The 12,970-nt window shown below is 47.3% G+C and overlaps 1 non-coding gene across 1 annotated transcript; it reads left to right on the top strand.

Annotated features, from left to right (window-relative positions):
- Positions 1-1,942: 1,942 nt before the first annotated feature.
- LOC120657905 lies at positions 1,943-2,049 on the top strand. The gene has a single exon (XR_005668435.1). It is a non-coding gene; the product is annotated as a small nucleolar RNA R71 (small nucleolar RNA).
- The last annotated feature ends 10,921 nt before the right edge of the window (positions 2,050-12,970 follow it).

Here is a 12,970-nt window from a genome sequence, read left to right as displayed (position 1 = left end):
ATGCATGGAATTTAAAACTATCCTATATGCAAATGCAAGGAATGGATACGTACCATGGTTCTCATGGCGATAGCTTGGGTTTTGAGTCCGGAGCGGGACTCTCCATACCTCGGGCTCTATTGTCGTCACCGGATGGAGTTCCAGACGAAGACTCTTTTCTCCGTCATTCCTTCTTGGTGGCGGGTTTTGTTTTGATCACTTTCGCCTCCAATTCCTCAAATTCTCTGCGAAGGATTCGTCGGCTTGCGTTCATGTAGTTATGCACTCTGATCTCTCTGTCGATTCTTAGTTGTTCCAAGAGCTCGGCAAGGATATCCATGGTGGGTGTTGATGGCTTCTCCTACTCTTTCTCAGATTTCTTTCGGGTGAATGCTTTGACCTGGGAATATTGTTCAACCTTTGGTCGGAAGGCGAACCTCTCTGTCTACAAATTGATGTTGAGCTGAATTTGTGTGCATTTGCGGTACTCAAGAACGGCCTTCCCATAATGAGGGGCATCTTGGCGTCGACTTCCATATCGAGGACGACGAAGTCAATGGGAATAAAGAAGTTCTGGATTTCAACCGGAACGTTCTCCGCAATTCCCGCGGAGTAACGGACCCTCTAGTCCGCTAGCTGCAAGCACATAGCAGTAGGGGCAAGCTCATGATAGTTTAGTTTATCGTAAACTACCTTGGGCATGCCGCTGATGCTCGCTCCCAGATCACACAGAGCGTGTGAAAAATGTTGACTCCCGATTGAACATGTGATGGTGGGGCATCCTGGATCTTTCTTCTTCTCCAGGAGAGGATAGAGTATAGCTGTGCTACACTCCTCTGTGAGTTGCACGACCTCGGTGGTGGGCAGGCTTCTCTTGTTACCAAGTATATCTTTGATGTACTTGGCGTAGGTAGGTACCTGCATAGCGTTAAGAAGTGGTATATTGACATACAACTTCCGTATTACCTCGACGAACTTGCTGAATTGCTCGTCGGACAGCGGCTTCCTTAACCATTCCAGAAACGGTAAGGCAGTAGTGTCATGAAACTCCCGTGAAGTTCTAGGGGGTTCCACGGTTTCCTCCTGGGCAGCAGTTGTGTTGGACTCTTCTACCTCCTCCTGGTCTTCGTCTTCAGCAGAGGTATTGCTGGTAGGTACGGCTTTCCGCCGAGATCTTGCATCTTTAGGGTATGGTGGTTCTTGCGTGGACTTACCTGTCCGCGTAGTTACCGCACTAACATTTTCTTTTGGTGGAACTTCCGGTTGCCCAGGGAGTTTTCCCGAATTATTGTTAGGGCAAGATGAGGATAGTTGAGCGACCTAAGTTTCTATCATTTTGTTGAAGCTCAACTAGTTTTTAATAACAGAGTTTATGCCCTCTAGTTGTCCGGCCAAAGACTCCAAAATTTTATCATTAGTAAGGAATTTCTTACAAATGTTGTCATTAATTTGTTTCTGGCCATAAACTAGGTCCTTTAAAGAAGGCTGAAAATTGTTATTAAAATTCATACCTTGCTACTGACTGAAGGGGAGGTTGGGTTTGGAATTCCAACCCTGCTGAGGACAGAAGCCTAAGTTGTTGGAGTTGTTCGCCCCAACGAAATGAGCTTCCTCCTGAGTGACCGGGCAAGAGTTGCCCATATGTCTAGTTTCTCCACACGTCTTGCATGTCATGCGAGAATCCATAACTTGGTTAGCCTCCTGGTGCGGAGACTCTAGTCTCTTCATGAGAAGGTCCATCTTGGCAGCAAGCATATCGATACTGTCGATCTGATGAACTCCCTTGCAGGGCTGTTGCTGCCTTTCACCTTTCCAACTCTGGTTGGAAGCAATCTTCTAGACCAGCGCTTTCGCTTCAGTTATGCTGAGTGAGAGGAAGGAACCACCTGATGCTACATCGATGTGGTTCTGAGCTAGTGTGTTTAGGCCATTGAAGAAACTCTAAATAATAAGCCATTCCTCCATGCCGTGGTGGGGGCATGCTATAATGTATTCCTAGAATCTCTCCCAAGCTTCCGGAATGGCTTCATCCGGGAGCTGTTGAAATCCAGAGATTTTGCCTCGGAGGGCATTAGTTTTGCCCACTAGAAAATACTTTGTCAGGAATGCATTGGAGCAAGCTTCCCATGTTGTGAAATCTAGTTTATTAGTGTAAAACCACATCTTTGCCTTGCCTAGCAAGAAGAACGGGAACAGTCGAAGACGGACGTTATCCATCGTGGTACCTCTGGGTTGATGGTGCTGCTCACTTCCAAGAAATTTTGGAGGTTAGCGTTGGCATCCTCCGATGCCTTGCCACAGAACGGACTAGCTTGAACCATGTTTACCAGTCCCGACCTGAGCTCAAAGCCATCATTGCCTTGGTCATTGTTCAGTTCAGTAGGGATGTGGCTGGTGGACGGGGCCGAGTACTGCCTGAGAGTCTTGGCCACGGGTGGTGCTGAGACTGACAAACGAGGATTCCAAGTGGGTTTCTTCTGGGGTGGGACGACGCAGCGTCTCACAATTCGCCCAATTCTTTGAGGATTCGGATCAAAGTTGGATGGTAGATCAAAATCGGTCATGCACTGCTCTGCATCGAATAAACGAGAGAGAGACCAAAGGTAAGCCCGCTAAAATTAGCGGTGATAAAATAGTAAGGTTTTCCACTCAATTATACGATAACTTTAGCCAATTGCTTCCCCGGTAACGGCGCTAGAAATGCTTGTTGGTGTCTCTTATGCTCAGTCTGAATAGGTATTCTGCAAGCGCACAGAATTCACCGGTGTAGCACTTCACCTTGGAGTATTCCAGAGTATCGTGAAAATCCTCAGGGAAGCACTATGGTAAAGTGTATCGTAAATTGTACTGACAACTTTTGCAGATATTATTGACCGACTAATTCAGCAGGGGTAAGTCAGATAACTGATGAGATAAATTGCCAAGTTATGACATCGTGAAAATCCTCAGGGAAACACTATGGTAAAGTGTATCGTAAATTGTACTGACAACCTTTGCTGATATTATTGACCGACTAATTCAGCAGGGGTAAGCCAGATAACTGATGAGATAAATTGCCAAGTTATGACCGTGTGACACATAGGAGATTCTATACCTTAGAGAGGTAGCAGCTGGGAGGACAACGAGTGAGAAAGGACTCCTGAAACACTTCTAAACTACTGAGCTAGCCTCACTAGAACTAATCTAAGTTTCTAACTTGATGTCGGAACTAGGAGCTTACTTCGGTGGCCTAAGTGAAGGGTGCAGACAGGGGTGAGAAGGGGCCCAACATACTTTCGGCAATCCTACTGCTATGAAAACACCCGAACGTGGTGGACTACGGGGGACGGACAAGGCAGTCACCACTTGCCGCCTACCACTGCGGTACCGTGGGGTGGAACACACTTTCTAACTAGCATTGATTTAGACACCATGTCTGCTCTCGGTACTAGGATTTCTCTTGAGGCCTTCAACAGAAATCCCCCTCAACCTAGGGAACTAACTTGAGTTACACTAGTACGGGCGAGAAAACCCGTAAGACTAACTCCGACAAGCAAGAAAGGGAACTTAAACTGAACTAGAGGTAAAACTTACTCCCGCAGATAAGTACAAGCACTTGGGAAGATAAAACTTGCAGAAAGTAAAGCTGACTCAAGTGAATAAAGAAGATAACTTATATTAAAAATAGTCAAAGGAAAAGATACAAGAGCTTTACCGAGCTCCGATGACGACTCCGGATCCCCGAGACAAGCTCTACTCGACTCTAACTCCCAACTACTAACCTACTCTAGACTTGAGAAGAGAGAATTACTCCTTTGAGTGTGTGTTTACAAGTGAGGGGGAGAGTGGTATTTATAGGCTTCCAAGGTTGGTAGAAGGCCGGTAATTCCGTTAGCGCCAGGAGCACGCAACTGTAGAGGCGGTGCTTAACTTCCACACGAAGCCGGGAGCCGAGAGGCTGCAAGGTGGGGCCGGGCGGCCCAACCTAGGCCGGCCGGCCTAGGATTGTGCCACCTGGCCACCGACCTTCTGTGGGTGGCCTCTAATCCCTCCTGGACATCGGTGCTTCGGGTATCTTCCTCAGATACTGGAATCTTAGGCCGGGCGGCCTGGTCCCGGGGCCTCTCAGCCCTCTGTTTTGCCGACGTTGCAAATCAACACTCCACATTGCCTCAGGGATGGGTGGTTTCCTCATTTGATGATCTTGGCACTGGTATGTGGGTCTTTGGATTGATCCTTGTTCCTTTTGGGTCCACCGACAGGATATGAAATGTTTGCCTTGTTCTGAAACCTTATGAACATGTCACATTGCTCTAGTAAAATTATTGGACCCATGTATGTGGAGGTGTCAGGCCGGTCGGCACGGAATGTGCCGGGCGGCCGGGGTTTTCTCTGATTTGGACCATCTTTGGACATTGGATTCCTGCAAACACAACTCATCCAAAACTTGTGGAACTTATTAGAATCAAATAAAATATGCATGGAACATAGTGCAAAACTCAATTTATTCCTGAGAAGTTGACGGTCAGAACGTGAGATAATGGCCGTCAACATGGCCCATGCTAATCGAGGGTTCTGCAGCAGAGAAAGCACGCGGAGTAGGCAGCACAGTGGCGGGAGCAGCGCCAAGCACGTCCACATAGGACGCCATAGGTTTCCACAGTGCTGACACTATGCTGGGGATGGCGGAGCAGTGACCAGAGTTGGCAGATGGGACTTCGGTCACAGCTGCTGTGCGGCATGGCGGCCTGATGCCGTCTGACCCGGGAGCTGTGGTGGAGTGGTTGGCATTAAATGCCTCCGCCCGTCGGGTTGGTGAGCAGATGGGTTACTAGTTCCGTCAACCGAGGGGTGGCCTCGAGCGAGGCGGAGTTGGTCCGCTCTCCCGTGGGTAGGTCCGCTACCCTCGGGCGAGGCGGAGGTGTGGTGCGCCATTGGGGGCCTCGGCGGGGAGGCCTCGAACGAGGCGGAGATCGCTCCACGGGTTCGAAGGGGGCTTTGGATGGGCCGTACCGCGGAGCTGGGCCGTAGTTTGAGTGAGGATTGGGCCTCTTTGGGTCCTGGAAAGGACTTTGGGTGTTGTAGGAGAGTTGGAGCCGTTAAGTAATCCTTCTTTCCCTTCGGATCGGAGGAAGGTTGTGGGTCTTGGTTTTGCTCTGGTGGTAGGGCCTGGCAAGGTGGTAGGTACTGTGGGCCTGATTGCCCAACTGTGTTTTGCATTTTTGAGGGCGGTTTAGTCCCCCAATTAGGGTGCCCCTAATTGTGGTACCCGATAGTCCGCAATTGGCAGAACTATATATGTCCAGGATTGTGTGTCTTCATGGTGTGCCCAAGAAGATAGTGTCTGTTAGAGGTACACAGTTTACTTCTAGGTTTTGGGAGAAGTTGCATGACTCCGTGGATACAAAGTTGAACTTTAGTTCGGCCTATCATCCGCAGACAGATGGTCAGACTAAGCGAGTTAATCAGATTCTTGAGGATATATTGAGGGCATGTGCATTGAAGAATGGTAAAAGTTGGGATAAACATCTTCCTTATGCAGAGTTCTCCTACAACAACAGTTATCAGGCTAGTTTGGAGATGTCAACTTTCAAAGCCTTGTATGGACGGAAGTGCAGAACACCGTTGTTCTAGAATGAAATAGGAGAAAGCCAAGTCTTTGGACCAGAAATTATTCGAGATGCTGAAAGGAAGGTCCATGAGATTCGGGAGAATCTGAGAATTGCACAATCACGACAACAGAGTTATGCCGATAACAGCCGAAGAGATTTGAGTTTTGAAGTCGATGACTTTATGTATCTGAAGGTATCTCCGATGAGAGGGCTCCGTCGTTTCAAGGTCAAAGGAAAACTTGCAGCAAGGTACATTGGCCCATTCAGGATAATTGAAAGGATGGGTGAAGTGGCCTACAAGTTGCAGTTACCACAGTAGTCAGCAGACGTGCATAATGTCTTCCATGTGTCTCAATTGAAGAAGTGCCTTCGAGTGACTAAGGAATAATTGCCACTTGAGGATCTAGAGGTGAGTGAAGATCTTACCTATCGGGAGTATCCGGTGAAGATGTTGGAGACCTCTGCAAGGGTCACTAGGAATAAGGTCATCCACATGTGCAAGGTATAATGGAGCCATCACTCTGAGGAGGAAGCCAACTGGGAGCGAGAAGAGGAGCTGAAGGAAGAGTTTCTCGATCTTTTCTCTGACCCAGCCAAATCTCGAGGGTGAGATTCATCCTATGGGGGTAGGTTCGCAACAACCTAATTTTTCAATAGTTTAAAATTTTATAGAATCAATTAGTGTGTTAACCATTTTACCTTAGGCCAACTAATTATTTTCTAAATTAAATTATTAATATAGGTTAATATTAAGGTGTTTGTTGCATTCATGATGGATAGTTTGCATTAGGCTTTTATTTGGGAGGCAAATGAATTTGAAAAACTCGTTTATATTCGAATAGGGTTCGAATAGAATCGAAAATAGAAAAGAGTTTTCTGGCTAATTGGCCGTTTCCCCTTTCCAGGCCCATCTCCCTCTCCTCTCACCTCTCCACCGCGCAGCCCACCTAGCCTGCCGCCTCAGCCCAGCCCGTGGCCCAGCCGCCAGCTGTGCCTAGTCCTAGCCGTGCAGCACCGCTGCTGCCCCCACGAATCCAGGCCGCCGCTGCCGCCCTCGGCGTACGTGCCACGCCAGTAGGGGGACCCCGTCCTTATAAATAGAAGGGCCCCACATAGCAAGGCCTTTTCCCCCCACCTTCGCCACCTGTCGTGCCCTGCCGCCGCCCGACGCCTGAGCTCGCCGCCGACAAAGGAGACACCGCCGGATGAAGCCGCCCGTTTGCCCTGCTTCCCGGAGACGAACCGCACCCGCCGGACACCCTCGCGACGTCGATTGAAGCCCGGAGACCTCCCACGCCGTCGCCAACCATCTTCGCCCGCTGCTCATCATCGTCGTCCCTCTTCCGGTCATCGCCGACATCCGTGAAGCCTTCGGTGAGCATCCCCGCGAGCCCCTCTCCGTTTTGGTCAAATCCCCGTTGCAAATGGTGCACTGTAGGCCGAGAACAACATAGCACTGCCGCCGTCCATGGCTGCGCCGCTGCCCGTGCTCGCCGCCGGCGATCTGCGCCTGTCCGGCCATTTCCAGCTCTCCGATCTAAAACCCACGGCTGAGATTGATCAACCCCGGAGGGGTACGCACTCGGTCCACCGTGAACCGTAGACCCCTTGGTCCACGGGGCCATGAACTCGGCCCACGAGTTTTTCTTAATAAAAATAAATTGGTTAATTTGAATAATTGTGCAGTAATTTGTACTTTTGCGTATAGGCCCCTGTAATTAAAGTACTTATGTTTAAACCCTTTTGTTTTATGAAAAGGCTCCTGATCTTTTAATAAATTATGTTCTAGTCCTATCTTTTTACAAAAAGGACCCTGTACTTTCTTAAAATTATGTTTTAGCCCCTGTCTTTTCTGATTAGTCCTTTTAAAATTATTTTATTTACAAATAGGTCCCTGTTCTAGTCTATTTTTATAGTTTAAACCCTAGAACTTTGAAATAGCATATCTTTCTAACCGTAGCTCCGTTTTTAACAACTCTTGCGCTCACGAGATCGTAGAAATGTACACTAGATGATCGTAATGTTTTTGTAGATGTTTAGTTATGTTTGGTGTGCTATTTCTTATTGTTCGTTCGTTTGTCTTTTTCGGTGTGATCGTTTAGAGCCCGAGCAGTTCAAGAACTTCCAAGATCTTCAGCCGGAGGACTTTGAGCAGCACGTGGGAAGAGGCAAGTGCCCTTGAACATTCTGCACCTACTTCTTTCTTATTTCAAATAAACATGCATCCTTGTAATACTGAATCCTAAGTCATTTACCTTCCTTATCATTCCACTGTCGCCTAGTTGATGTAGTATGATAGGATGGGTAGGTCCTGCTTATGCTGTTACTCTCTGGGATGGGTAATCTGATAATGTTAATTTGACTAATGGTTCTCTACAACTTAATGATCATGGGAAGGTGCTGCTTTTTAGTAACATGGCTTAGGATTTGGACGATCGGATCGTGGTAAGAGGAACTGTGAATTCAGGGTACGAGCCCAGTTCAAGAGCTGTTCCGAAGAGGATCGACAGTTCGGGGGTCTACGGGTGGCATGTTCCGGTATTCCCTTCGCAAGCATGGTGGTATCGTCCGAATCAACTAAGGACTAGTTTGGGGCGGCAGTACGGCCAGGATAATAGTGCAGACCACAGATCTGATATGGGTAGGCAGGAACTTGTACCAAGATGGACTCCAATTTACGGCGGCCTCAGAAGGGACGAGATAGGGACAACCTTGAGCTCAGATGACGGACAAGGGTCCTAGACACGATGCCAGAGGGGGCTTTTGTGCACAGGTAGCGAAACCTTAGCGCTGGTCGTTTGCTGCTGGAAGACACTTGGGAAGGGACCTAGCGGTGATCTCCTGGCCTCACACTTTTGGTAGTGTGCTATGGCGGCATGGAGACTCTAGTCACCTTTTGGTGATGGAATCACCGACCGTGAGTAAAGTTGTGTAACCTCTGCAGAGTGTAGAACTATCATGATAGCCGCGTCTCAATGTGTCAGACCCGAGGCAATGGGACTGCTTATAGGCATAGAATATTCTATAGTAAGGGATAGCTCATGGATGTACCGTACCTCTCTTAACTATCTGAATAGTCATAGAACTAGCAGCAGTACAAAGAAAACTACCCGATTGTATTGTAGTAGGACTCCAACTATACTCGGTTAGGACTTTCCATGCAACCTTGTCTCCCCGGATATATAAGGGTGGGCAGGCACCCCCTCAAAACAACATCAACACCTAAGGCAATACAAACAACCACACAGGTTGTAGGGTATTACGCAACTCGCGGCCCGAACCTATCTAAATCTTTGTGTTCCTTGCACCATCGAGTTCTAGAGCAGTCAATCCCTACGTACAAACCTTACTGCTAAGGGTATCCTTGAGCAGGCTTGGCGGTAAACACCAACAGCTGGCGCGCCAGGTAGGGGACTCGGCAAGTTCATCGGCGAGTTCGATGGTCAATTTCGCTTCCAGCACCGTGGCGCTTCCTCAAGGCACCAGCTTTGTTGGTGTTTACCGCCAAGCCTGCTCAGGGATACCCTTAACAGTAAGGTTTGTAGGTAGGGATCAACTGCTCTGGAACTCGAAGGTACAAGGAACACAAAGATTTAGACAGGTTCGGGTCGCGAGTTTCTGTAATACCCTACGTCATGTGTGGTTTGTATTGCCTTAGGTGTTGATTGTTTGGAGGGGGTCCCTGCCCGCCCTTATATATCTGAGGGGATAGGGTTACATGGAAAGTCTTAGCCGAGTACAGTTAGAATCCTACTACAACATAATCGAGTCTGACAAGCCCCCGAGCTCTTCATAGCCGAGTCCTGCAAGCATCGAGTACTTGGCTGGGCGTCTTCAAGTACTTGAAGTAGTCAGAACATCCTTCTAGTTACTTCTGGGCTTTCCTTCAGATACGTCGAGTAGTCCTCCAAGTACTTCTGGTTGCTCCAAGGCTGTGTGGTGCTCAAGCCCCGAAATCTTGATCATCTATGATGCGCGAAGTACTCGCGCTCCATATGGAGTAGCCCCCGAGCCTTAGGTTGAATCGCAGAATCAGGCTGAGGGTCACTACAGTCTTTTTCCTTCTTTATTTTCCAAAAAAATTTGAAAAATAAATCTCTGATGCACATATCCCGCAGCCCCCGAGCCTTAAATCAAAATCCCTTATACTACGAGTAGCCCCCGAGCGTAGATTTGGAATTAAGGATTCAAGACGTGGCATCAGATTTTACCCTTCGAATTATTTTCAGGATTCATCAGATCCGGTATCCGAAAAGACCTCTTTTTCAGGTAAAATCCTAGAAAAATGATACAATTGGATACGCCACACTGATTGCACTCAAAATAACTTCAGGAATAAAACTCGAGATATATAGCTCTTTATTCAGCGCTCACGAGAGACGTTACTGTTTGAAGAATCTACATTATTGCGTCTTTGACTGCATCCGTGAATGCTGCCATGAATGCGTCTGTGAAATGTGCACTGTTGAGTCACGGGTTCTCCTTCAGTAAGGCCCCTTGTGGCTATAAAAGGTGGGAGAGAGACCTTTGCCAGAAGCATCAAAGTGTAGCAGCCATGGCTTATCCTTGGTGTTCTTGCTCTCACCCTCCTGAATTTTGCGTAGTTCCTTCCAACAAAAGATGCTAGAAGCGAACTTGCGAGTGACAAGAGAAGTCTCTGCTGCCTCCTCCTGCATCCCCAATGCTCTCATCAGATCCATTTTGGACATCATGTCCTTGCATATTCCAATGAGGCAGGGTTTCAGGGGATGAGTGGAGTCTTGTTGTGTCACATCCTAGATATTCCCAAGTTGTGAGCACCCAAGAACTGCATCTCTGGCAAGGGGCCTTAATCTTGTCACAATCGTATTCTGGGAGAAGGAGAATTTCTCCAGAAGATGCTACAAGAGGACTTGCGAGGTGATTACTGTAATCTGCCACCATACTCTTGAAACTTTTCTCCCAGAATACAAGTATCATTATTCCCTTAGTGGGAATAACAAGTTTGTACTTTGTCACTGCCTCGGGCCGATCTAGCAGCAGCAGGTTTCCCAGGAAGCCAAGAAGTGTGCAAGCAGACCCGAGTTGTTGTAAAGTTATATGGGAAAAAGTACTCGAGTTGTAGTATCGAGTAGTTGTATTGTGTCGAGTACTTTTCCTTGTTCTGAAATGTAATCTCAGTTCAGGAAAAAATAATCGAGTAGTTGACTAGGGATGTGAGTGTTTTCTTTTTCTAGAATGTAATCTCCTAGAAAAAAGGAATGTCTCAGAAAATCCCATTATTTCCGTGATTTGCAACAGACTGTTGGCCTGTCGGGTGTTTTTACCATGCTGCCACCGCCATTATAAAATGAAACGGTAACTAGGTTCCCCCCCCCCCCAGCCGCCACTTTCTTTTACTGCGTTAGATCTGTCTTTGCATTCAAGCCCCCAAATCTAGAGTTCTTGCTTCCCTTTTGTTCCCCATTCTCACCCTAGGGTTTCCACCATTGTATGCACGTGAAACGATCCGTTGATTTCCGGATGGCTCCCAAGAAGGCGGCCAAGGGGGAAGGTGCGGCTACAGAGCCAACCCGTGAGGAAGGCTGGAACACAAGTAAGTGTTTCCAATCTGACCTTGAAACTTTATTTTCGCATGGTTGTTTAATTACTAGATCTATTATCCAATGGCGTCCAGCCTTGGGTAAAGATCATCCGTATGAAAATACGGGTGAAATTGTTGCTTTCACCTCCTTCTTGGAACGAGGATTAGGGTTTCCATGCTCGTCTTTCTTTTCTGGACTCTTGTGCTACTACAGGATCCAGCTTCATCATTTGACCCCCAATTCTTTCGTTCATATTTCTATCTTCGTGCATTTGTGCGAAGCTTTTCTGGGCATCGAGCCCCATTTCGAACTCTTCCGATTTCTTTTCCATTTGAAACCGCAACCCGACTCCTTCGTTTTAGATGTAGTAGGAGGTGCGGGTCTCCAGCTTAGGCAAAGAAAGGATAGAGAGTACATTTCTTATAGTCTTAGCAATAAAGTAATCGAGTGGAAGCCCAAATGGTTCTATGTCGAGAACCAGTTAGGACGCTTTCCACCAATTACTCCAGGCCCTCCAATCCATTGGCCTGTGTGGAATAAAAAACCAGTCAACGAGAGTTAGATCCCTGGACTTCTCGAGCGAATTGTCATTCTGAGGCAAAATATGTTGACTGGGGAAGCAGTCGTATTCGACTGGATGAAGAGAAGGATCCAGCCCTTACAGGCTCGGGAAACGCTTGGATTCTAGTATCAGGTAACAACTGATTCATCAAGATACTCGAAGGAAGAGATCTCAGATGATGTAGCATTTAGTCGAGTACAACGACTGCTGAGGAACGTAAAGAAAGTTCCAGTTGTTCCTGGTACTTTTTCTGCTGTGAATCCACCGAAGCAGGTACTTGATAAGAGTAGTCGATGCGTAGAAGTAGAGTACTATACCATAGTACAACTCTGATAGGATGTTGCTTTCTGTAGGAGGATGTGGAGCACTTTAAAAGTAGTCCTTCACTGCCAGGCATTTATTCGCCCTTCTATTCTTCCAAACTTTTCAATCTATTGACCTAGTCCAAATATGTTCATATGAAGCCTCATACAAACAGTACTTATGTAGAGTCTTGGTTGTGCAAATGAAGAGGAAGCTGGGGAAAGGAGTGATAGGGATCTCAGCCCTACTCCGAATACCGATACTCAAACTAGGCATCCCAGGAGTTGATTCGTGTTTTGCTAGCGATAAGTAAGTAGCTAGTTATCTTGGAATCAAGTACTCTTGGTTTTCGATTTGCTGATTCGTGTTTTGCTTTTTTAAGTCCGGCGGCTAAAATGCCACAGATATCATCATCTGGAGATGATACTGTGGTGGAGCAGACTGCCCCTTCCATCACGACCCATCAAGTAGGACCGGGGCTACTCCTTCGGCGAGTAGTTTCGATGTAAATAAAGTTATTGATGCGGGGAAACAGGCCATAGTTGTGAAGCCTGCCCGTAAGTTTGGCATCAAGGGTCTTGCTCTGAGAAGAGTGTAACACCCGGTTTATAAAAGGACATAAACCGAGCAATCATATACGTGCCAAGATCAAGTCACACGTATATACAACAGAATGAACAATATATCACAGCACATATCACGTAAAAGATATAATAAAGCATGTACGGATGTTATTTATTACAATAATGACAAAATATCTGATATAGCAGAAGCGTAAAATACATATATGAAGAAACTCATGGAAGCAGGGCGCCACAGGGACGTCGACTGGGAGACGAACGCCTAGAAGTCCTCGTACTCCTGGTAGCTCCGGGTGAACTCCCTCGCGTCGGCAGGAACTGAGCAGCAGTAGAGTATCCCCAAGAGGAAAAAGAGTAGAGTAGGCAAGAGTGAGTACACAACTTGTACTC

The sequence above is a fragment of the Panicum virgatum genome, chromosome 1N (genome assembly GCF_016808335.1).
Source record: "Panicum virgatum strain AP13 chromosome 1N, P.virgatum_v5, whole genome shotgun sequence".
Lineage (NCBI taxonomy): Eukaryota > Viridiplantae > Streptophyta > Magnoliopsida > Poales > Poaceae > Panicum > Panicum virgatum.
Note: the sequence above shows the minus strand (reverse complement) of the source record. Positions and strands in the feature narration are given on the sequence as shown.